This window comes from Lissotriton vulgaris, chromosome 5 (genome assembly GCF_964263255.1).
Source record: "Lissotriton vulgaris chromosome 5, aLisVul1.2, whole genome shotgun sequence".
Lineage (NCBI taxonomy): Eukaryota > Metazoa > Chordata > Amphibia > Caudata > Salamandridae > Lissotriton > Lissotriton vulgaris.
Window position 1 is genome coordinate 1,919,190,947 of NC_141693.1, and position 25,683 is coordinate 1,919,216,629.

The 25,683-nt window shown below is 42.8% G+C and overlaps 1 pseudogene across 1 annotated transcript in view; it reads left to right on the forward strand.

Annotated features, from left to right (window-relative positions):
* The window catches only part of LOC147717721 (E3 ubiquitin-protein ligase TRIM39-like), a 165,800-nt pseudogene that overhangs the window by 121,981 nt on the left and 18,136 nt on the right, over positions 1 to 25,683 (forward strand). Inside the window, exons 6-9 of the transcript XR_015296087.1 lie at positions 3,436 to 3,456; positions 3,546 to 3,587; positions 11,446 to 11,466; positions 11,805 to 11,831. The product of XR_015296087.1 is annotated as an E3 ubiquitin-protein ligase TRIM39-like (transcript). The remainder of the gene's footprint in view (positions 1 to 3,435; positions 3,457 to 3,545; positions 3,588 to 11,445; positions 11,467 to 11,804; positions 11,832 to 25,683) is intronic.

The following is a 25,683-nucleotide window of genomic DNA, read 5'->3' on the forward strand; positions in this document are numbered from 1 at the left end:
TACGAGTGTATAATCGCCCAATGAGTGTTGGAGCAGGTGTTTTCTTGAGGTTTTAATGAAAAGTACGTAGGTTTCAGCCTAAAATGGTGTACAAAACCTGTGGGCCTCAAAGTTCATATGTACCGCTATGTCAGAGGGGTGAACTATAGAACAAATCTAACCGACTGTGTGATTTTCATATTATTGAACCTATTGAAGGTTCAGAATGGTTGTTTCCGATAGTTCTAGCTTACAAAAGTGACTGCACTTTTAAGTTCTTTGAGCTGAATCACAATATCTGAGTAGATCGAAGTCCTTCGTCCAATATCAATGAGAAGCTATGTACTTGAGATGTCTGGGGCATATCATCAGATAGTGTTATCCGAAGACTCCAGACCTGTAACTCTCATACCATATCTGTTGGAGCGTTTTGTTGCAGGCGCATGCTTTTTAGGTTGGCGTCCGACTCATCTGTTTTTCAAAGGCTCATAAAGTTGATGCTTCAGGGTCACATAGGTGTGCTAGATTTCAAAGATGATATTTTGGTGTTCGGTGGTAATGTGAGCGAACATGAAAGGCGTCTAACAAAAATGGTAACTATGTTGATAGAAAGACATTTAACGTTAAATGCTGATAAGTGTACTTTTGAAGCAAGCTGGGTGGATAATTTTGGACACCATATTAGCATCAGTCATGTTGAACCAAAGTTGAAATTCTTGGATGCCATCAAAGAAGCTCTGTATCAAAAGAATAAGGAGCACCTCAAGTCATATTTGGGTTTAGTGTAATACTAGTCCAAATTTCATGGTAAAAATGCACCCTTAAGAGATGTACTTAAAAAGAGGAGCCTTGTTGGTTGGGAGTGAAGAGTGCCAGGGTGCCGTGGATACAATTTAAGTCTGATATTGTTAGAGGACTGCCTTAAAAACCATTTGACCCTTCTGATCGCAATATCATCATGACAGATGCCAGTAATGATGGTCTGGGAGTTGTGTTACAGACAAGTAAAGATAGCTGAAAAGAATCGATTGTGTTTGCCTCTAGAGCATTTCATAGGTCAGAATGAGCCTATTCCATCATTGGGAAGGAAGCAATGGTTTTGTGGTAGGGTACTTGGCATTTTAGAAGATTTGTCTGGGGTTTTATATTAGCACTGACCATAAACCTTTGTGTGGATTTTAGTGGATTTATTCAGTATCAAAGGTGCTGGTAGAGCAACTACAGTTGTTATAAGAGTACCATTATTTCGTGGAGTATGTGACAGGAAAAAATAATGTGGTGACAGATCAACGCGCCAGTATTCCATTCAGTAATGTTGATGAGTTTAAAATGGAGGATAAAATAGTTCTGTCTAACAAGTATCAAGTGCTTGCCATGACGAGTGGTGCAATATTTGAGCAAGAACGGAGGGATGTTATTGAACATGATACTGTTTTGTCTCAGGTGAAGAGTGGGGTCAGTGGTTATTGGCCTCTACTTTCAAGTACCAGATGAGTTGACATGTGAAGAAGGTTTGGTATGGAGAATCGAACTATTGGTAGTACCAAGTGTTTTGAAGAAAAGAGTGTTGGAGATGGCCAACGAAGGGCATATTGAAATTCGAGCAGTAAAGCGGAGAGTGAGAGAAGAATTTTTGATGGCCTGGGATCGACAAGCACATGGAATGTTTTGTACGTGATTGTAAAAAATGTGTCCTGAGCAATAAGAGTCAACTCACAAAACCAGTGATTTCTGTGCAATCTGACATGTCTTTCTTGAAAAAGTTGGATTTTGACATTGCCTACCCGTTAAAAGTCCCTGGTGAGGTACACAAGTATGCTTTAGTGTTGTTTGACATGTCTAAGTGGCCTCACGTTGCTTTTGGTAATAATATAGAAACACATACTATTATAGAATTTTTAAAAGCAATGTTTGGAAAAGAATGTCATCCTAACCAATTGGTAACAGAGAATGGGACGCAATTGGTTTCAGAAGAAATGTCTGTTCTTATCTGAATATGGTATAAAGCATATCTGAGTTAATTATATCATCGCAGGAGTTATGGGTTAGTGGAATGTTTCAACCGCACACTAACCAATCAATTACAGCTTGCTTTTGTCAATAAAATGAACTGGAAGGATGCGGTCAGGTACGTGGGTTATTCAATCAACACCAAATATGACTGCAGGCGTTACACCTTTAATGCTGCTGTGGGGGCAAGTACCAGGCCCAAATTAAACAGGAATTGGATGGGTCAATACACGATGATCCTTCCCATTTGGAAATTGAAGTGGAAGTCTGAAAGAAAGTTGTGATAATGAACCTACATATATGTTATATGGAAAATCTAGATACTGTTCTCTAGTGCATGTTGTATGTGTAATGTCTCATGCCGTGTGTACCATTGATGGCCATGTCAGGAATAAAGACAGGTTGACACTTCTTCCAAGTGATAAGATTGACGTAGTGTGTGATTGCATGGGTACGTCCAATTATGGTAGCAGTTTACAAATTTCTCATTATGCAGGGTTTCCTTGTCCTTCACATTCAATTGTTTCCAGGTGTTTGCCTTACTTCGTCTTTGCAAATTACTTGTTTTCTCTGTTCTCTCAGCCTTGCAGAGAGTATATTTTCTTGTTTTCATCATTATTTCTTTTTTTTAATTTTTCTGGTTGAAAGGGAGAGGAGGTGTTGGGTTTAGCACATAAAATTTCCATGGGATGTAGCCCCATGGTGTGTGGTTGGTTCTAAAGGGAATTCAATTAGGAGGAAGTTGAGGTGCTGCCGGTCTCTTACCTCCTGCCCGGCTCTCCTAATAAATGCCTCAATCTCATTTTGCTGTCGTCTGACATAATTTCAGTCCAGTAGCAACCAAACCAAGCAGTCAATATCAGACTTAAACAAATAAAGTCATACTTGTGTAGCACTGTGTGGATTTTATTGTGGGATACAAATCTTGCTTCAATGAGACATCTTGTTTCATTGTACATTTTCGATTCCTCTAAAAAAAAAAAAGAAATATGGACTTGGTAGAGAGGACAAGAAAAGTTTGTTTCTTGTTTCTTTTGCAATGTAGAGATTACATGTGGGGTTGAACTTATTGAAGACTCTGATCCTTCATGGTTATTAGCTTTAAGGTTTTGTTGTTTTTCCAGAGTCATTCAACTGGGCGGCAACTATGTCACCTGTTCGCCAACAGTTCTGTTTTAGTAGTCTTTGAACTCAACACTTTCCCTCATAATGAAATCGAAATTGGGATATTGTTTGTGTTGCCAGACAATTTTTATCACTTTTTTAATAAACACTATATCATTACCAATGTTATGTGGCAGCTACCTTTTACTCAAACCCACTGTTTTTGTGAAATATTCATGTGTAAATTTTAATTGAACCTTACCAGAAAAGGTATAGGATATATCGAAAAAGCTGTAATATCATTTGTGATCTAATCTACCATTATATGTTTTCTCATTACAGAAACATTTCCTGCAGAATTGGGTAAGTTTGATAAAGAATATGAAATAGTTTCATGTATTCTATTTACCTAATATAATTTCACATACCCTCTCATCTTTTCTTACATTTAGAGAAAAGATACATCAAACCTGGGGAAGTTGAGTAAAATCCATGTACTGAATGATGCTGTAGTACTTGTAAAACCAGGAGTTACAGTACCACATGGGGTTTCAAAGGAGTTATGTGCTGGTATTACCTAAACTCATCGGACTCATGACTTTGTGTTCTAGGACTCTTTTGTGTTTTCTGAGAGTTGTTTAGTTAAGAGTTATTAAAGTCATGTGCTTGCTGGCAAAATTGTTTAATTATCTGGTCTAAGGTTTGATGTTGGCTCTACAATAGTGTCTGTATTTGCATCTTTGTTGATGAGTTACCAAAAGCGATGCTGCTGTTTTAGCTTTTAAAGCCAACTTTTAATGTTACCTGTCAGGGAATTCAAAAATAATAATAATGTAAAATAATAAAACCCAGTATAAGTGGATATCTTTGTTATTGAGAGGTTAGATTAGAACTATTGCAGATTGGCATAAAAAAAGGACAAAGGTAGAGGAATTACAAGATCTCATATAGCCAGACAGAACTGTCATGGGGATTACTTACCCAAGCTAATATGGGTTGGGATTTTAAGATTGGCAGATCAGTCCGTATTCTGCAGCCCTGGGTTAATGTTTATTCTGAAGCTCAGACCTTAGGGCAGGGGTCTCTAGCCATTTCTGTAGTGAGAGCTGCTTCTGAACATTGAAAGTCATTGGTGGCTACAGGAGGCTAAGCAACTCCAGCATTGTCACCAGACGCCCACACACCCAGCTTAATTGACTTTAAGCCTAATGTCCATAGAGCCAGATGCTATGGTTTGAACAACATACTTTGACTAGTGGCAGTATGACAGGGCTGCCATGCGTGTCATTGAGAGCATGGTCTTTGGGGCTTTATGAACATGTGTGCATATAAGTGTGATATATGTGTATGGGTGACTGAGAGACTGATGTATGTACTTGTGGCACAGGACCTACCTTTTGCTATATGAGGCACTGTTACATAAATGGGGGAAATGTAAAGTGTAGAAAGATTTTCTCACCCAAAAATTCTGAATATGCAAAAATGCTCAGCTCTTTAAATTTCTACAACATAAAATAATGGTTCTGGAGCCAATTCACAGAACTAATCTGAGATAAAATCCTAAACGTACTACTTTTGGAATTCACAGAAGGCGTTTAGTAGTAGTAAAGTTAGGACTCCTAACTTTACTACTACTAAACTGAGATAAAATCCTAAACTTACTACTTTTTGTATTCATAGAAGGCATTTAGTAGTAGTAAAGTTAGGACTCGTAACTTTACTACTACCAATCTGAGATACAATCCTAAACTTACTGCTTTTGGTATTCACAGAAGGCATTTAGTAGTAGTAAGGTTAGGACTCCTAACTTTACTACTACAAAATGCCTTTTGTGAATGCTGAAAGTCGTAAAGTTGGGATTTTGTCTCAGTTTAGTAGTAGTGGTAAAGTTAGGAGTCCTAACTTTACTACTACTAAATGCCTTCTGTGAATACCAAAAGTAGTAAGTTTAGGATTTTATCTCAGATTAGTTCTGTGAATCGGCCCCTGTATTTTTTACTTATAAATATGGCACTGTATCGAGAAAATGTAATTGAAGAGTTAACTTTGTCTGTATGTATTCCATAAAACTCATTTAAGTTTTCTCCCATTTCCAAGTGCCACATTTACAAACACTAAGCATCTTGCTCCCAGTGGCCTGTAGACATGGTGCCATATTTTTAACAGAAAAATACATTTGTTTAAATGGGAAGAATTTAAATTGAATAAACATGCTTCATAAAGCATAAATGCGTATTTGACTTAATCGAAAATGAAGAAAGACATTAATACTTAATGTTTCATAGAAAATGTTTTCTTCACTTTAAATTTCACCCATTTGATAAACGTTACTATGTTTCAGTTATAATATGGCTTGGCACAGTGTCTACTGGCCACTAGGAGCAAACGACCTGCTGTTTGTAAATATGACACTTTGAAATGGGAGAAAATTAACATGAAAAGTTAATCATTAAGATAACTTTTAATTTTAATTTCTTCCCATGTAAAATAATTCAGAAACATAATTTTGTTCTCATGCTCCAATATTTTGTTAACATGGACTTTTATTTAGGAGTTAAATTCTTCTGTTGTTCACCTCTGCGACTCAGCTTAGCCCATAAATCTGACTGAACACTGCTCATTATCAGGCTCTGCTATCTGCAGCCTGATGATAATAATGTAAAGTAAACATATACTTCCCTTAATGTTAAAAGAAACACGTGACCCAGTGCTTATTTTAAAATGAACTAAAGGCTCTGACCTACTTTGAAGGTGTTCTGTGCTACTGATAGGTCGCGATCGACTTAGACACCTGCACTAGTGTAAAGAAAATACATCTTATAAATGAATATTGGTTTATGAATGACCACAGCCAAACTTATGAGAGAGAGCTTTGAGTCGCTTAGTGAATATAATCCTCCACCATTTGGTAACCGTAAACCATTTCCTGCGCTCTGCATGGCTTGACCAAGCTCAGACAGCCTTGTCGCAGAGCCCACGAGTCCTTGATAAAGATTGATGATGTGTTGGTAATGGGTTCAAGTCACATCTGAGAGAAGGTATGGGGAAAGTTTTCAATGCTTTATTTAAAGATTTGAAAATAGCAAAATATCTAAAAGCTTTTTAAATAGTAACAACCTCGTTTAGATGTGGGAGAAGTACTGCCAATCGCTTTGTTGTTTGTAAAGTTTTCCTCATCAGAGCGCATTGGTGGACATGGTGTTCAAAATTCATTGGCTTTACGCCAGTCCATCAAAGCTGTATCACTGTAGTTCTTCTATGTGAACCATGATGATCCCAAACAAATAATGCCTCTCAGTTCATCAGCGACATTAGTTTTTTTTTTACTGAAAAGGACACCCTCTTTGTGGTGGTTGACCTGCTATCACTTCCATGCTTGCCAGGCGTGGGGGACAAAACTGACAACTGAGAAACCCATCATTACGGCAAACGATTCAGTGTAGGTGGTGCTGCCAAAAAACAACTGCACAGTGGGAGGTCTGCTGTGAAAAAATAACCCCCCCTCCATCCCCTGGACACACCCTCTTCCCTTTTTTACACTCATTGAAGAAAAATGAATCTGTCACTCTGTCTGCGTTGATTTCTAAACATAGAAAAGATGAAACAGGTACCTTGATTACTTAGTCTTCAGGACTTCTGCTTCCACTACTATGAGAAATTGGGTTATTGTTTGAGGAGGGTGAAACCCTACTCAAGAAACAACCACATCTTTTGTTTTCTTTTCTCTTTGAACAAGGCATCTGAATGAGGATGATAAATGATGTGTTAACATTGTTTTTTTTTTTAATGCTCTTCTTTGGTTTTCGTTTTTTTCCATCGGACATCGTATTGTGAAGTTTGTATATGTCTCAGATAATATCTGTATGTATTTGGATAAGTTACTGTGATAAAATAATAAAAAAAAAAAAAAAGAAACAACAACAAAAAGACACTATCTTAACGTGCTCAAACCTCTGGTAGCTTGGCACAAAAGCAGTCAGGCTTAACATAGAAGCAATGTGTAAAGTATTTATGCAGCAATCCAATATTAATAAAGCAAAAACAGAATACAAGAAAAATCCCATTCCAACTATATACAAAGACTAAAATTTTATAAATTATTTGAGACCAAAATGGCACAATCCAATCAATAGAACAGAAGATCTAGATTTTAAAAGATTTAGGTAAGTATAGCGTATAAAAGCTCAAAGCAACAAAGGAAACCACAGCAGAAATCCCGGAAACCCAGTTGAGACCCTGGAAGTGTGGCAGCAGGCAACAACGTCTCAGCAGGTAATATTTTAAAGGTAATTACTAGCGTGGAAAATTAATTTCAAAAGGAAGGCAAGCGAAAAGGAAAAAGTGCTGATGTTGCGTTGCTGGTCATCGCTGGTGATCACCGTAGTACGAAGAGTTAAGTTCACCAGAATTTCTCATTGGTGATTAGTGCAGGCAGCAAAATCTTGGTGCAAACCAGCCCAAAACTTCAGAAGTTCTCTTTTGAGTCCACTGGAGTGCACTCTGATGCCTGCCAAGGGCCCAGGACCTGAGGAGGCGCATCCTGGCGATCAGAGACTCACTACTGCAGAGGACAGCAGGGCTCAGGCAGGTCCAGTGCAGCAGGGCAGCTGGGCACTCGAAGGCATTTGCATGGAGGCCACAGTAGCTTAAGTCAAGTTTGTGCATCTTTGAACAGGAGGTCAGTCAGCTGACCATTTAAGTAATGTTAGGCAACCTGGGGTGGAGGGAGCAGATGCAGTCTTTCAGAAGTGTGACTCGTAGTAAATAAGGTTTTACATTTCAATTCATTAGAGACCAAACTTGACTTTCCTCCTGTTCCCAATCAAAAGTTAGCACTTATTAAATGTAATGAGATAACAAATATACGTTTTTCACTACCTGGACATGTAAAACTTAAAAGTGCATGTCCAACTTTTTAAATACACTGCACCCTGCCCTATGGGTTGTTAGAGCCTACCCTAAGATTGACTTGTATGTAATAAAAAGCATTGGCATAGCCAATAGGTCTCGCCTTTGGGACCTTATAAGTGTTTAGCTATGCAGTTCATGTATACCTGGCGTCGCCAATCTCAGACCAAAGAAAGGACAGGATTTCACGCTAATGGATGGCGAATTGTCCATTAATATTGTAAAGCTATGAAAAAATGTGGGAGGCGCTGATGACAAACATAGTCTGACAGCACAGACAGATTTCCTGTTTTTTTTCCTACCTATGTGACTCCATTGAAAATCTTCCGGTAGTAACGAGGACTGAAAAAAATAACTTTTTAGTTGCTGCTAATAGTAGCGACCATCCCCCCCTGCAGTAGCTAAACAAGAGGTGGAGCGCAGTCCATCGATTTGAGAAGGATAAAATGCTCAGTTAGCCCCCACAGCATTGCAAACCCTGAGTTTCACGCTGCGCTTAATATGTGCATTAACCTAGTGGTCTGTGTTATTGGATAAGGTGGCAGTAGTTTGGCCAGATTAGCAGTCATTTTAAGATCTGTCTGACAGTTCTAGGTTGTATAAGTGAAGGAATTGAGCCTGGCTTTCGTATGGTTGCCTCACAGGCAGTTTTGCCCATTTGCACGTGTGGTGCTTGGTGTTATGGTTGTCTCTACTGCAGTGCGTGTTCGGCCCCACACTTTGCTAACAGCAGGTAGAACAGGGATCAGGGGTCTCTCTGGTTCAGCACCTGATAGCATCCCCTGGGGACTGAGGCCAGAGAGTTTGCGATAGTTGTTGCAGGGCACTGAGGATGCCATTACGCAAAAGAGGCAAAGCCAGTCCCTGGCAGACCACTGCGTGCTACTGTTCCCCAGCCAGGATAACCAGCACCTGGGCATGGTGGGAGGGAGCACCTTGTGGTACCCTACAGTAAATAAGATGTTTACTGCCGCAGAGTGGGTGTTGGGCTACAATCTGCTGCACCTCAGCCAGCACAGTCCCCTGGAACAGCAGGATAGGACAGTTTACTGCCAGCCTGCCCTGTACATCTCCTCCTTGGAAGTCGCTGAACGACTGAGCCAAAAGCAGCCCTGGGTGAGAGTTTCACAAGCCCAGTGCATCTTCCAGATCGTAAGGATTGACTCTAATGATTTAAGTGACGCAGAAGGTTAAACAGCAAGATTTTGGCTCTGAAGGGCAAAAGATTTCAAAGCTCACTTAGGGATCTGAACTTGTCTGCTGTGCAGTGTTGCTAGATTTCAAAACCCTTCTTTCGAAATGTGGCGTAACTGAAATCCAGTGCCTGAATAGTGGGGCGGTGAGATGGTGACCTTGCAAGAGCCTTCGTACAGGGCGGGAGGGAAGAGCAAGAGAGCTGCAATAAGCGGCGTGTAGTGGCGCGTGCCCTCAAAATTAAAATAATGAGAAGCCGCAATTGTGCAAAATGAAAGGGGGCATTTAGTTAAAAGGCGGCGGCCTCCAAATTCAAATATTGAAACCTGCGATGTTAACAATGAAAAGGGCGTGTAGGTAAAAGGTGCACAGCATCCAACAAAGTTTGATTACACATGCATAACATGCTAGGAATACGTTAACAAACGTGAAGTGTGGCCTCCCGCGCCTACATGTTCACCTCGTGTCCCCTACGGTGGCATGGACTGGTGCCGGGGGTGGAGCTAGAAGAAAGGGTGGAGGAAGAGATGAAGCAGCAAGGGCGCATGTGCTGTGCATGAGGGCAGCCTTCCCAAAAAAACAGAAAACAAATATAAACAAATGGCCCCTGCGCACGCCTCTGTTTCCAAACGCCTGAGCCGGCTAGAAACAAGCTAGCACGTGAAAGTTCATGAAAACAAGCGTGAGGGACAAGCACTCGTGCATGTGCTGCTTGCACCTTGCGGGAGCGAGCAGCAGCGGCGCGAGAGACATATGTTGTCAATTTCCACGCACGCCGCTGCTCGCTCCCGGACGGAGGATGCCGCCACAAGCATGAGTGTGTGCTTTAAAATGAGCAGAGCGACGGCTAAAGGCCTCCTAAGCAACGCATGCGCATGGCATAGGCGAGACCTAAAAAGGAAGGTTTAGACCTGGTAAATGGTTTATTGGCCAGGTTGAAATGGTTGACCTGAAACATGTTTTAAAGGGCTACTTAAGTGGATGTCACATTAAGTGCTACAGACCCTGAGTACAGATAGTATCTGTTTACTAGGGACTTGTAAGTAAATTAAATGTGCCATTTGGGTGACGGCCAATTTTACCATTTTAAAGGAGAGAGCACATGCACTTGATACCACTGGTTAGCACTGGTGAAGTGCACAGAGTCAGAGCTACCAGAACTTAGATAAGAGAGAACAAGACACAAAGAGGGTTGAGGCAACCTGTTACTAAGAGTGGCTTAACAGTATGGTGATGGTGCTAGAAAACCAAGAAGTGCACCCCTCTCAACTTCCTATTGGGTTCATCCCCAAACACATCACGAAAAAATTGGAATTAGCACACATCAATTGTGTGTATATTTGTTTTCTTTTAGCCCTGAAGAAGTCTCTACTGAGACTAAACGCGTTGGCTAAATGAATGTGGTGAATATTAGATTTTAACAACTGAATATTTTGATCAATAAAGAAAATCCTTTACGATCATAAGAAATATCTGGACCTGCTTTTTCTTCAAATCATCATGGATATTTGATGTTCCCATGAACTTTAATGAGATTTATAATTGATGTGTATTAGTTCCAATATTTTTCAGAACTTAGATAACTATTTCCAGAAAAATAGATAGATGCATCTGCTTAGATGAAAAGGGTACTGCTTTTGGTCTAATTCTTATTTTCATTTGTCAAAAGTCAATGATATGAGAACGTTACAAAATACGTTGAGTAATCAAGGTCACAACTTCATTTTGTGAGGAACATTGAAAAATAAGTGGAATAATAAATGTCGGAGAAAAGGGAAGAGAGGAGCTTGAATTATAAAGCAAATGGAAAGGTGACCATCTATCTGGAAATTAGACAATGAAGCTGGCTAGAAAAAAGACTCGATTGAGACAATGGTCCTCCATTTTAGATAGCAATGGTTCTGACCTGTTAGTATGAGACCAACGTTTATCAAGTAATCTGATTAGTAACCAGAAGTGCGAAATTAATAGTTTATCTACTCCGAATCAATAAGATACAATAGGATTAGTCCACACCAAGAGAAAATATGGAAAACACACCAGTGAGATTGCTCTTATGGTTAGTTACAAGTAAATAAAGTGAGTGATTCTTGACAACTCCCCCCCCCCCCCCCAAGGTGCAGTGTCTTATACTTTTAGTACCTACTCCTTACTCTGTACTGTGAGAATGTGTAGAAGGATTGTCTCAATTAATAGGATTGGACTGATATGATTTGGTATCTCATGTATAAATTCTTTTTTTTAAAACAGCCACTTTTCCTACAGCACGGGGTAAGTTTAATATAGCCTTATAGTCCGCCATAAGGGCTATAAGGCTATTAGAAAATTCTGCCACTAGAGGGCAGAATGTTCTAACAAATAAAACAAAGGCTTCAGGGAGCCCGAGGGGATTGAAATCCCAGCAGGCTCCCTGAAGCCTAAGACAATCATTGGAATGTTGGAGCTCCGGGTTTATACCAGCAATTATAAGCCCAGAGCTACTCCCATTATTTTCATTGGAGCTCCCAACATTCCAATGTTCTAATCAATAGTAATAAATTGTTTTGCATAACCTAATTGCCATTGTTGCATTTGATTTTACATTTCCTCTATTTTCTTCTTACTTTCAGAGTGGACGTATATTAGAAACTGGGCAAGTGAGTACAAATCTTTGATATTGACAGTCACAAACTCTTAACCTTGGATGGCGGCTTCCAGAAATTGAGGGTTCATTTACAGACATACTTTTTGTTATGTGCTACAAAAAATAACATACTATAGCTTTTCATCTCACATGTGTACCAACCAAGATTGTCACATAAATCATCTCGCTTTAAAGTCAGGGTAAGAAAGAAAAGTAAACGCCAAGCTTCCTCTGAAGAAAGAGCTTGACATTTAACCTCAGCCAATGTTAAAGGCCTCTTTGCAGAAAGCAAGCTTGTGGAAGAATGCAGTAAACCGATATGCTCCACAGAATGGACAACTTAAGCTAGATAGCTTGAAACAAGTAAAGCCAGCAAATAGAAGGCAACCAAATGGGAGTTAAAAGCCACAAAGCCAATGGGAAGCAATGGGCGGAATGCATTCCCAAGGAACAATTTTGAATGTCCCCAAGATGTCTACAGCAAACCAGACAGCCGCTGTTGGCTTCGATCTAAAAAGGAGTGGTGCCCCTGATCCAGCGGGACACTTATCACTAAAATACACACATTCTGGCCCATAAACCACTCTCACTTACCCTCTATCCAGTTGATGAAACCTCGCTGGGGATCAATTTTAGGGCTTTTCTGTATGTCCTATCTGTCTGACAGTTTGAGGCTATTTAATTACTAAGCCTTTTCTTACCCATGGATCTATCTTAGTTGATTGGTGTAGGTAATTTATCACAGAAATATTCACCTGGTTTATTCATTAATTGGCCATATACTCAGTTTAGATTTAAAGTTTTATCTGAAATATTTAGTGAATCTAATACAAATTACAGTGTTAACTCCATCATACTTAAGAGGTAATTTCATTTACCTAATTAGACTATACGTTTTAATGACGAGTACCTCAGAAAAAAGAGGACAGAGAAGAAAAGGCACATTGACAACACACAGGTTATATTTACCTAGGATGGCGCAAGATCAGACCCCTCTGGCCAAGAGTTTGGGCCCCTCGGAGATTAGCAGGTAACATGTTCTGGACAGGATTAGGACAGAACAGATCACCTCTTCTGGATTTAACACCAGCGTCAAACCCCTCTCTGATGCTAGTTTCCCTCCTCGAGTCTTCCGCGAAACTCCTTCCTAATTTATTTTATGAAAATTCGAAGTTTGCTTCAGGGATTTTGATCAGCATTCGGACAGCATCTCTATCTCTCAGGGTTCTGGCAGCGATCAGGCTACTTCATCAAACTAACTACCCCAATTATACCTTTGGATGGCATGTTCAACTCCTAAATGTTTCAAACTTGTGTAAATTGTGAATTCTGATTGGATACCCTGCTAAGTTTATTACTTTTTTCTTAAGAGCATTGTCTTATGTTCCCGCCCATTAATTTGATTCTCCCAAGCTTTATTTCCCGCCCGTCTTCATTATTTTATAACATTGTATAACATTTATACATTTGTCCATTGAATCTTCAGGGTGTTCCTCGGTTTGTTATGACATGGGAAAGGGACGTCCTTGATCGGGTTCCAAGGCTTGAGATCATAACTTCGGAGTTGTTTCTAATGTCCCTGCGCGCATTAGACCACGTAATTATTAGCCTCATCTCTCTTTTAGGCCCAATTACGAACTAACAGAGATGTCAAAAAGACAAAATGTTAGATTCAGATAAAATGATATCACTGTATACCAATTATCTCTACTCTAATCCTATTTAATAAAATGTATTCTTTACGCATTAGCACATAGTATAAAACACAGTTTAGTTTTAAGCAGAGCAGATACTTAGCATATGAGTTTTGAAGCGGCCATATTTAGTGTTACAGCGCAGAAGCAAAACTTTCCCTCCAAGCGTTATGACATCATCCAATTGGCACATGGGCAATTCATTTTCCCGCGTTTTAGCGGCCATTTTAATTACACTCGGGTTACTTGTTAGTAGACAAATAGGCAAGCATCCCCATCTTCTAATATGTGTACAAAATTGTGTAAAATTAGTAATACAAAACAATTATCAGTAATTTATTATGATTTTATGAGAGGGTTAATCCCGCAAGCTGCTTACATGCAAATCACTGCTCCATCACCCCTGAAACCAGGCCAATCCTTCTCCTCTCAGACTAGTTCTTTCAGCTGTGGCAATGGATGGGGGTCAATACCCCTGAAATCACCCTCGACTACCCCTTACAGTTAAGTGTCTACATCTGCAAAGAGTTTAGAAGCTCACCTCTTACCTTTACCATTTTGCTCGTTGAACTACAAGCTTAAAATACTGTAACTTCAAACAAATTAGACATTTATGTTCTCTTTTTTTTTAAATAATGTTTTCATTAATCATCATCAATTTATCAATTCATTGATACACATCCATAAAAGAAAGTAAATATCTAAATTCGGCATAAAAATCATAATAATCATCCATTCCCATTAATTCACCATTTGTGCAGCCCTATTCCCATTTTTCCCCCTTCGAAAAGGGAACCCCCTAGCTTCAGCCCGGGGAAAATGTGACTTATACCTATACACAGCTAGTTACTCTCCAGCCTGCGTTTCCATTCTATTACTGGAGCCCAAATATGCTTCCCCAGCTGCTTTGCTTTCTATCCTTTTTTCTCATATAATCCTTTCTCCAAGCTATATATAGCTAAGAGCCGTGACAGCTATTGTTGGAACGTTGGGGGATTAGGGTCTTTCCATGCGGATGCTATACAGATCCTAATGATGGGCGATGCCAAAAATTGAAATTCATGGTGAGCTACAGAAACTCCATCCCTAGTCACTCCCAAAATCATTAATTCATTAGTGAAGCTTATCTGAACCCCGAGTGCTCGTCCCATGAAAAGTTCTATTGCATTTTTAAGGGGGGCTAAAGTTGGACATGAGGCAAACATGTGAATCGTATCTGCTTCCATACTTTGGCAGCGCGGGCAGCTTATACGACTTGTACCACCCCATCGAGCTATTCTTTCTGGTGTATAATACAATTCATAGATAGTTTTATAATGTTGGGCCTGGAGATTTGCCACCTTTAATACCGTGCTTGCCAGTTTGAGCGAAGTTTCAAGCTCATCCCCAACTGTACTCGATTTCATCCGCCACTTTGCTGAGACTTTCTCCAGATCATCCTTCTTATACTGGCTCAATTCTCCATATATCTGTGTGATTGAGCATCCCTCCTGACTTTGCAATCGTTCCATGACCGCTTCTCTTTCAAATACCTTATTCCCGCCTTGTTTATTTGTCACGGCTGACCTGATCTGCAGGAACTTAAAGAAATCTCTACGTTCTAAATTATATAAATTTTGTGCTCTATCAAAAGAAATTATACCAGTAGAGTCAGTAAAATCCCCAATAGTCCTGACACCAAGCCCATCCCATCGTCTCATTACATTATCATGAAACAACTCCGCTAATGAGGGGTTCTTAAATAAGGGGCTGTAGTGATTCATTCTCCCAAGTCCCAGCTTTTTCCGGATTGAGGTCCAGACCGCTATCGCTGCCCCAAGCGTCTTAAACTTGACTTTCTTATAATAGCTTGCCTCGCTGAACCTTAGGAGCCAGTTATAGGCTTCACCATTTAATAAGAGTTCATAAGTATCTGGTATAACCTCACCTCCCCTCCAATTATATGTGGTTACCCCTCCCAGTAACCCCCTCATGTACTGGAGAACCGATGCCCAGTAGTATGCCCTAAAATCAGGCACTGACCAGCCCCCTCTATCTCTAGGAAGGGACATAGATTTAATAGCCCTTCTCGTTTTTCCTTGCGACCAGAAAAACCGGTTAGCAACTCCTTCCATCTCTTTAAACTAGTTATTACCAAATTTCAGTGGAATAGTCCTGAATAAATACAGGACCTTTGGGAGAAATAGCATTTTTATTATATTGCAACGCCCGCCCATTGTCAGATGTAAATTATTCATTCTATCTAGGTCTTTTATTGATTTTTGAATTACAGGGCCCAATTTTTTTCCCACTATTCTCGTTAAATCAGATATTATTATTACTCCAAGATATATAGCCGAATCTGTCACTCTTTGATCTACCAGGGTAGCCTTGTCATTAACCACAATTTGTGTCTTGCCTTGGTTTAATTTATAGCCAGACATTGCCTCATAAATAGCTGCTTCTTGTTCTATTTCCACCAAAGCGGACGAGGGTTCTGCATACGTGATTGCCAAATCATCTGCGTATCCTAGGATCTTTGTTTCAATCCCGTTCAGCGTTATCGGTAAGATATTTCTATTCAGCTCTATTCTCCTAATAAAAGAATCAATATAAAAAGCAAAAAGTAGCAGAGAACAAGGCTAGCCTTGCCGGGTTCCTCGCCGAAAATTGATTACATCGCTTTGTTCGCCCATAGCTCGAAGTCTGATCTTAGGGTTTCTATATAGAGCCTGTAGTGCCTTTATGCACCTTGCTCCGACATTTACTTTTTCTAATACAGACCAAAGATAGCCCCACAATCAAACGCTTTCTCGGCATCAAGCAATATGAGAGCCATAGGGTCTCGTGAGGCTGCCGTACCATCAAATAGGGTACAAGCTCTTCTGATGTAGTCTGCCGTACCCCTCCCTGGGATGAACCTATGTTGTCTAGGTGAAATTACCTTCCCTATTATCGAGCTGAGGCGATTAGCTAAAATCTTTGAGGACATTTTAGCATCACTATTCATGAGGCTGATTGGTCTATACGCTCCTGGGTCTGTTGCAGGCTTGCCCTTTTTCAAAAATACCACCATAGTGGCTTCTCCCTAGGATTGTGGGGGTGTTTCTCCAATCTGAGTTTGAATCATTACTTTACAAATATCTTCCTTTAAAAATAAGAAAAATTTCTTGTAAAATTCTAGGGGGATAAGATCCGGCCTTTCCGGCAGGTAAATCATTAATTGCCCCCTGAATTTAGTCAATGGAAAAGCAAGCCTCCATAACTGTAGCATCCTCCTCCGAGAATCTCTCAATTGAAGCTGACTCAAGATAATAGTCTATTTCCTTTCTATCCATGACCCTGCCCCCATCATATACTTTGTTAAAAATCTTGAAATACCATACATATCTCTTTGGGGGTGGTGACAGCTACCCCAGTATCTGAAATCATCTCGGATATATCCCCTCTAGTTGTTGCCTGTCGAGTTTTAACTGCTAAAATACGTCCCACCTGTTCACTATATTCATATTGGTCCTGTTTCCAGGCCAAAAATTTTCCAGCTGCTTTAGAGGCAATAGTATTCCCAGCCGCGGCCTTGGCTACTACCAGTTTCTGAACTATCTCTTCTATGCTGCGGTTGGAGCCAATCGCCCTGACCAGTTCTTCCTCTAGTGCAATAATTAGCCTTAGCTTCATCTCCATCTCCGCCTTTTCTGCCTTATTTCGTCTCATAGAGTAGCTAATGGTTTCTCCTCTGATGCTAGCCTTCAGGGCATCCCATACCATCCCAAGCTGGGTGCTCTCTCTGTTAATTGCAAGAAAGTCTTTCAGTCAGCCCTCCAAATGTGCCACATATCTTATATCCTGTAACAGAGCTCGCTCAAATGACCAATTGGTTGGTAGAGGCTGATTGTTCGGAGTTAAAACCTCTAGCACTAGGGGATTGTGGTCTGAAATTACACGTGGCAGCCAGCTTATTTTAGAGATAGAAAGTAGAGTAGGGGAGATCAAGAAATAATCTAGATGTGCTACAGCTTTATGCGGTGCCGAATGATAAGTGCTACCACCCCCGAAATCGTTTTGTTGTTCCCACAAATCTAGAAGTCCGTTGTCATTCATCATTTGGACTAAAGCCTTATGGCTTTTCTTCTTTCGTCCTACAATCTTAGCGGGATCCCCCTTCCACAGCCCATTTAGTCCATTAATATTAAAATCAAAGCGCATTATAATTGGGAGAGGCCAGTTAGCAATTTGCGTGTTAACTTGATTAAGCATCTCAGCGTCGTCAACCGTTGGGGCATATATCGTGCAAAGAGTGAAGTTCAATCCTGGCATTTGACACTCAACCATGGCCCATCGACCGTAAGTATCCGTGAGGCATTTTTTAACTATTAAGGCCTTACCCCGGGCAAGTATTGCGACCCCCCCGTGTCCTAGTGCCTTGTGTGTTGCATGCTAACATTTAAAAACCCAGCTGTTCCAAAAGGAATTTACGTGATACCTCAACATGGGTTTCCTGTAGGCATATAACATCAGCCCACAGGGTTTTAAGATATTCTTTCATAGTCCTACCTTTACCTGCATCGTTAAGCCCATATACATTAATGGTTACTATCTGCATGTCATTTCTTCAGTTTCCCTTACTTTTATCGTGTGCATACCTAATAACCTTTTTTTTGCTAAAAGATGCTGATTTTTTTCTCCCCTTTATCCCCCACAACCCGCCCCCTCTGCCATCCCTGCCCCGTACCACCTCCCCACCCCATACCCTCCACCAAACAAAATGAAGCAAGCAGACTTAAGGTCTCTATGATGGAGCCTGAAAGTCGACATCCCTTTACCGCTTTCCTAACTAGATTAAACCTAAGTGTGCTGAATATATCTTAGCCCTCCTCCCCCTTATACTCTAGTGTACCCCCCCTTTTGAGCCTAACCTAGATAACAACATGCAAAAGAAAAAGGGGGGAGAAATCTGGTTAAGTGCATTATCAAACGTTATCAAACAGATATCTACAAAGGAAAAAATACAGATGTGCTAGCCATCTCCCTACAACACGAAGGTGTTACATTTGCCTTTCCTGGCTTTAACGTGTCCATATAAGCCTTAGCTTGGATTTCAGAAGTAAAAACCCTAGGATTGTTTTTGTAAATGATCTTCAATCTCGCAGGGTTCATCAGGTAGGCCTGCAGGCCCATCTCTCGGCAAGGCTCGATCAGCTCTCTCAAACGTCACCGTATTTTAACCGTGGTATGGCAGTAATCCGGGGTGGTGAAGAATGAATGATTCTCAAAGGACCGTTCAACATTGGGGCGAGCTTTAGAATAAACCTCCTCTCGAAGCAATAAATTCCCGAAATACACTAAAATTGCTGTGGGCCTGGGTGCCCCCTCCTTGCTTCTCTGTGGATTTTTCTTCAGCATCATAGGGAAGCGATAGACCAGTTGGATTTCTACCTCCCAGTCCCAGCGCTGGAGCTCTGGAAAAGCCCCCTTCATTAATTTCAAAACATAGGCCCTAATGTCCTCACCTTCCACCCCTTCTTCAATCCCGAGAACACTAAGATTATTTCGTCTTTGACGATTCTCTAGGTCTTCCATTGAACCTCTGTAAATTGTTTGTCATAGGTTTTAATGCCGGAAGGAAGGAAACGGGCGGTAGTGCTTCCCCTTCAGAAGAAGCCTAATATCAGCTACGAGAAAATGGAGAACCTTCGCCCAATCTCACTGCTACCCTGTCTGGCTAAAGTGGCGGATAAGGTCGTGAACACCCAACTGATGAAGTATGTGGAGGAAGCCAATCTGCTACACTCTACACAGTTCGGGTTCAGACCTCGCCACTCTACGGAGTCAGCTCTGCTCATGGCTGTTGAGACCATCAGACAGGGGGTGGATGAGGGCCAAACTATGACCCTGATCCTCCTAGATCTGAGCACAGCCTTCGACACGGTAGCACATTACACCTTGCTGCAGTGTCTGAATGAGGGTGGGATCTCGGGTGCTGCGCTGAAATGGATCCAGTCCTTCCTGACGGACCGGGGCTTCCAGGTCAGGCAGGGGGACTGCTACTCTAGAGTGGTCAACTTTGGTCAGGGCGTACCGCAGGGTTCGTCCCTGAGCCCAACTCTATTTAATCTTTGTGTCTCCGGGAGGAACTATAGTTGAAGGCTATGGGTAGCGTATCGTGTCCTATGCCGATGACACGCAGCCGGTCATCTCCCTGTCGCGTGCGGTTGGTCTTGCTGCGGACAGCTTCTGAGCATGTATACAGGAGCTTGCCTCTTGGATGTCGACCAACTGCCTGAGGCTGAATGGCAGCAAGACGGAGGTGCTCGTGGTGGTGGGGGGGCCCGTCTGTATTGTCATCGGCCTTCCTGTCTGGGTCCGGTTCCCACACCGTATCAGCAAGCAAAAAATCTGGGTGTATGCCTCGATGCGGAATTAACATTTGTGCCCCAGATTAGTCGGGTGGTGGGGATGTGTTTATGGGTCCTGAAAGACCTACGGAAGGTGTTGGAACTCCTCCCAATGGAGGCTAGACGGACACTGGTGCATGCCCTGGTTACCGCCCGACTGGATTATGGCAATCTCCTATATCTGGGTGCTACGGTGAGGAGCCTTGACCGCCTTCAGGTGATACAAAATGCTGCGGCCTGGCTGGTCCTGAGGCTGCCTAGAAGATCTGCCTCAAAGGCCGCGCTGCAGACACTTCACTGGCTCCCGGTGAGGAGCAGAATTAAGTTCAAGGCTCTATGTACGTGCCACATTATTATTGGCGGCAAGGAGCCTGAGCCGTTACAGAGCCTTATCTCTCTTTATAAGCCGGCTCGAGCCCTCAGGTCCTCTGGCTCAGGTCTACTGGTGATTCCCAAGGTTAAAAAGGCACGTATGGGGGGCATATCCTTCCGGCTTCTTGCAGCCAGGAGCTGGAATAAGCTCCCGCTGGAACTACGACTGGAACCGTCAGAGGTTTAGGGGAAAACTTAAAACCCATTTATTTGTGCAGTAGACTGGCTCTGTGAGCTTTGCTGAGGGCTTGCTGTTTCCACTTACTATAGCGCGGGGACACGCCGGTGCGCGTAACCAGGCACTTTATAAGCTTCCCTATTATTAATATTATGTGAGGAAACAGACTCTCTGGACACGCAATCGGGAGATTTTCCTCCTCATTGTTCTCCCCTTCTGTGTTTGCAGACCGCCCCAAACGAAAACGAGTACGGCTCCTTTAAATCTTATGTTTGGCCCGGACATCTGACGGAGTCACGTGGTACGGAGTTTCCCAAAAAGGAAGACGCTACGGAGGAAGGGCGTTCGTCGGAACCGGCACAGGAAGAAGGACGGACGCTGGTGACCACATTCGAAGTGCTACCTTGGAGCACTGCGACATCGCGCCCTGAAGAAGAAGGTCTGAGGACGAGGAAAGAAGACGGCCCCCTGGAAGGAGCAAAAGAAGCAGACGAGCGGAGAGAAGGGCAGCCAGTCCCTAGCTGGCAACGCAGAGACGCCAGCCACGGCCTAGGAGGAGGGTCGTGGCTCACCAAGGTACGGGGACGCCTCGGGCTGACGCTGGGAGGGCAACGAGTCTTGACACAGGGAGGGGGTGGTAATAGGAAGTAAGCCTCTGCCGGGTTTGCGTTGTGAGCACTGGTGACGGTAGTGGTGGCTTCTCCTACACTTCTCCTGCAACCCTGCAACATCGTTAAAGGGAGAGACTCCTTCCTGATTGTTTCTTTCTTTACTTGTTATTGTTTCCCACGGAGTCCATTTACCTTTGAGGAGGACTGTAAAACAAGAAGCCTTGCAACGAGGAGCGGACTACATCTCCCACAATTCATTGGAACTGTTCACCTCTTCTGTTTCTTTTCCTGACTCGGCACGGGAAGGACTATTCCCTGTTTTCCCTCAGTTATTCTGACTATTCTAAAAATAAAACCCTGAATAGAGTATACCGTGGTGTCAGAAGTGGGATTCTGGTTCGCCTCACCATGGAAAACCTCATTCAACAGTTAATTCGTGGGCAAGAAAAGCTGGAGTGGGCAGTGGAAAAACAAATGACCTCTGCCCAAGCGGATCGAGACCTCATGAGGGACAGTTTAGCCAATCATGCAGATCAGATGCAGAAAGTAGCTGACGAAGGGAGTTAACACAACTCCAGATAAGGGCAGGAAACGGGCCGAACCTCTCCCTCCAGAAATATGTAACAGGGGAAGACCCCGATGCATTTCTCCTTAACTTCGAAAGGGCGGCAAGGGCGTCTGGATGGCCTGAAGCCAAATGGCCTTTTTTTCTTGGCCCCTCTTCTCACAGGTGAAGCACAAGCCGCCTACCAAGTGGCTAATTCCAACGGTGTAACTCCCTATGCAGAAATAAAGACCTTGATACTGGACCATATGGGTATGGACGCAGAGACATACAGGGTCAGGTTCAGAAGGGAACGCGGTACCTCCTCCGACAACCCTAAGACTCTGTATTTCAAGTTAAAAGCAGCAGCTGATAAGTGGTTGAGACCCCACTCACAAACAAAGGACGAAATTATGGATTTGATTTACTTAGAACAGTTCCTAGAAGCCCTACCGTACCCCATTCAACGATGGCTGAAACAACATAAACATCTCAGTCCCGAACAGGCAGTAGAAATGGCCACTACCTTTTACAGAGCACAACCTAGGGCCTTACCATGGGACTCTGACAAATCTGTGAAACCAGTGGGGGCGGTAGTCAAACCAGAAAATAAACCCCTTAAACCTCCAATGGAAATGATAAAGCCAAGACCACCGCGTCTAGAACCACCTCCCCTTCGTAATCCCCAGTGTTTTGAATGTGGTGAATGGGGGCATATAGCGCGACAATGTCCCCAGAAGAAAACACCCGAAGAACCAATGGATATTGGATGTATCCCTCGTTCCATATTGTATTCTGCAGAGCTAGGACCCAGTTTCCATGTAAGTGTCCAAGTAAAAGGGGAGCCGGTAAGGGCATTACTAGGCTCAGGTTGTAAACAGTCAGTCATCCTCCAGTCCATTGTATCTCCTCTCCCTGACCGGATCAAAGAATGTGTACTGATTAGGTGCGTACACTGAGACGTCAGGATATACCCAGTCATACAAATCCCTGTGACTCTTCCCCAGGGCCAGACTTTAAATGTCAGACTTGGAGTTGTTCCCAGTTTACCAGAGCAAATGATAATAGGGCAAGACAATCCCTCCTTCCTCAACATGTTATTATTATTATTATTATTATTATATTCTTATATAGCGCCAGAATCGACCCCCGAAGGGGTATCTCCGCGCTTGCCTTGGGAACCCGTCCTGGTTTTTCCCTGTGAGATAGCCCCTACAGGGCATCCCCAAGGTGAAAGCCAGGCATCCCGCCGCGGGGGGCCGTTGTGGAGATTAAGCAAGCTTAATGCCCAGAGTTGCAGAGTGTGAACCCATGATTAGGTCAGGCACCGAAGCGAGAATTATCGAGTCCGTGGACATTTGAGCTCAACACCCTGCCGCGTCGGGAATTGAACCCTGGTCCCGGGTCTGACCTCTGCTTCAGGGTCTGCCTGCTCTAACCAGTGAGCCACACTTCTCCACTGCAGAAAGACACACCCCTGTCTGAACCCCCACCTACCCTCCTCACCCAAGCTCCCTGGGTCATAGACAGAAGCTTTCGGTACGCTCAGAAAAATGACCCGACCCTACAGTCTGCCTGGGCTCAGGTTCAACAAACACCCCTGAGTTACCCCTCTTTTCAGATAAAAAACGACCTGTTGTATCGCATATGAAAACCAGGGGATGATCCTCAGTTATTGGTACCCCAATCATTTCGAGAGCAGGTTCTTTTTTTCGCTCATTCACATCTCTTAGCGGGACACAGAGGAGCCCAAAAGACCATACAGATGTTGTTACAACATTTTTATTGGCCCGGTATTTTTTCCTAAGTCATTCGCTTCTGCCAGGAATGCGAGATTTGTCAAAAAAAGAATCCGTACAAGCCACCAGCAGTTCTCTTACAACCCTTACCTGTTGTGGGTGTACCATTTGAAAGGGTTGGTATGGACCTTATTGGGCCCCTACCATGTACCAAGAAGGGCCACATCTATGCTTTGGTCGTGGTTGACTATGCCACAAGGTATCCGGAGGCCTTCCCTTTGCGCACCCCCACAACTCGCAATATTTCGGAGAAACTCATAGAGCTCTTCTCTCGGGTCGGTTTCCCTCGGGAAATATTGAAGGATCAAGGGACTCCCTTTGTCTCTAAGCTGATGGGACAAATCTGTACCTCATTGGATATTTCTCATATCAAAACGTCGGTCTATCATCCCCAGACGGACGGACTCTGTGAGCGGTACAACGCCACTCTGAAGTTAACGTTGAAGAAGCTTCTCACCGTTGAGGGTGAAGAGTGGGACATGCTACTTCCTCTGGCCTTATATGTGGTCCGGAGTCAGGTTCAAAGTAGTTTGGGGTGTTCTCCATTCCAACTTCTATATGGAGGGAACCACGGAGCCTTCTAGAGATCACTAAGGACGTATGGGAACAGGAGAAAGAAGAGGATACTAAAAGCTTCCTCGAGTATACACAGAACCTACATTCACGCCTACATAAACTAAGAGAATTTGCTGATTCCAATTTAGAGAAAGCACAAACACAACAACAAATGATATATAACAAGGGAAAGAAGTGGTGTCACCTTAATGTAGGAGACTGGGTGCTGGTCCTTCTACCTTCCATCCTAGGGAAACCACGATCAGGGTGGCAAGGCCCATATAAAATCACAAAAAAAGTGGGGTTAACGTCCTACCAAATACAGATCAAACCAAAGAAAACCCAATTGTACCATATAAATCTGCTTCAAAAGTGGCTAGGTCCTCCCCCCCAACCCCCCCCCCCCCAAGATGTGCACAACCTGGACAGCATTTCAAAGAAAGACAATACCCTGAAGGAGTTGGTTGTCAACCCTGAGTTAAGTAGGGAGCAGGAAAAGACCCTTCAAGATACCCTAAGTACCTTTTTCCATCTATTTTCGAATAGACCAGGGAAAACACTGTTAGCGGAACATGCCATAGAAACACAAAGAGGGAAAGTCATAAAGCAAATGCCTTATCGTATACCCGCTGCCAGAAGACAAGCTATTGAAGAAGAAGTTCAAAACATGCTAGACCTGGGAGTCATTAGGGCATCCAAAAGTGACTGGTCGTCCCCCATAGTACTCGTGCCAAAGCCGGATGGCTCAGTATGCTTTTGCATTGACTTCCGTGCTGTAAACTCTATTTCCAAGTGCAATTCTTATCCCATACCTAGAGCTGATAGAGAAACTGGGGAAGGCACAATATATCACAACCCTAGACCTCACAAAAGGGTATTCGCAGGTGCCTCTCAAAGCAGAAGATCAAAAAAAAACAGCCTTCGTTACTCCATCAGGGCTGTACGAGTTTACAGTCTTACCCTTTGGCTTACACGGGGCACCTGCCACATTCCAACGCCTCATGAATAAGGTATTACAAGAACATCAGGAGTACTCATCAGCGTACCTTGATGACATTGTTATCTTCAGTCCTGACTGGGAGACACATCTACTACACTTCACCCAGGTCCTTAAAGCCCTTCAGGATGCAGGTTTGCATATCAATGCAAAATAATCCAGAGCAGGGTTTAGGAAAGTGAAGTACCTAGGGTTCCTATTAGGAAAAGGGTGTTATCGAACCCCAATCAGAAAAAGTGAAAGCGATAGTGGATGCCCCTTTTCCATCAACCAAGAAAGAAGTTAGGGCATTTCTCGGGCTCCTCGGTTACTACCGGCGGTTCATTCCACAATATTCTGAACTCTCTGCCCCTCTGACCGATCTGTTACAGAAAAATGTCAAGAGTAAGGATCTCCAACACCCCAGTGTGAGGACCAAAACAGCCTTTGTAAACCTTAAGACGGCCATAACCACTGCCCCAGTCCTGAGGTCTCCTGATATCTCGAAACCCTTCCTGTTACACACGGACGCTTCCGAACATGGGTTAGGGGCAGTGTTATCCCAGTCCTCGACTGACAGTGTGGAACATCCGATCCTTTTTATTAGCAGAAAATGATTTTTCCGTGAGCAGAATTACCCGGTCATAGAAAAGGAGTGCCTAGCTATTAAGTGGGCGATGGAAAAATTGCGATACTATTTGGAGGGGAACCACTTCCTTCTATATACAGACCATGCTCCCTTACGTTGGATGAGTCAAAACA